A 1,080-nucleotide genomic window follows, 5' to 3' on the forward strand; every position below is an offset into this window, starting at 1 on the left:
AGATATTTTCAACTCCTCTTCCCCTATTCGAATGCCTTTTATATTATTCTTTTTTTTCTGATTGCATTGGCTAGGACTTCCAGTACTGTATTGAAAAGGAGTGGAGAAAGTGGGCAGCCCTGTCTTGTATCGGTTTTTAATGGAAAAGCTTTCAGGTTTCCTTCATTCAGTATAATATTAGCTACAGATCTTTCATAGAAGGGTGTTATTGTGCTGAGAAACCATCCTTCAATGCCAATTTTACTAAGAGTCTTAATCATGAAGGGATGTTGTAGTTTGTTGAATGCTTTTTCTGCATTGATTGAAATGATCGTATGATTTTTATCTTTCTTCCTGCTAATGTGGTGTATAGTCTTCCTGCTAATATGGTGTATTATATTTATGGTCTTGAGTATGTTGAACCACCCTTACATCCCTGGAGTAAAGCACACCTGGTCATGGCTAATAATCTTTTATTTTTATTAAACTTTGTTTTAATTTATTTATTTACAGTCCTTCACTATACATCAACACAGTATACAAAATGAGATTTTTCCATCCAGCATACATTGTATACTGGCTCAATCAAGGACATTACCATACATGTTATCATCAACAAATAATTTTCTATTTCTTGTTTCTTATATATTTTGCCTCCCCCCGCCCCTTGATTCCCTATCTCTTATCCTCTGCCAATCCCCCTCCCCTTCTCTCACACTGTCCCTGGTATATACAGTTGTTTTCCATGCCATCTACCCCACATTTTATTAATTCACTAAATATCTTAATTTAAAAACTTTCAATAGCAAACACAGCTGATATATACATGTCTATGAACACATATCTGAATTTAGGCATAAACCTCAGTGAATAAAGTGAACATACTATAAAGAAGCACCTAGCTGGGGATATATAGCTTACTGTAGTCATTAAATAGGTATTAATAAGTATTTTTCTAATGCATTTTTAAATTTCAATAAAAATAGTTTTAGTTTTAATACATTAAAATAAAAAAGTTAAGAGAAATTTGCTTAAAACTTAAAGCCAGAAAAAGTTTACAATTCAGTACAAATAGTAGATAGATGAATTTATCAACAGTTA

The sequence above is a fragment of the Tupaia chinensis genome, unplaced genomic scaffold (genome assembly GCF_000334495.1).
Source record: "Tupaia chinensis unplaced genomic scaffold, TupChi_1.0 Scaffold000283_2, whole genome shotgun sequence".
Classification (NCBI taxonomy): domain Eukaryota; kingdom Metazoa; phylum Chordata; class Mammalia; order Scandentia; family Tupaiidae; genus Tupaia; species Tupaia belangeri.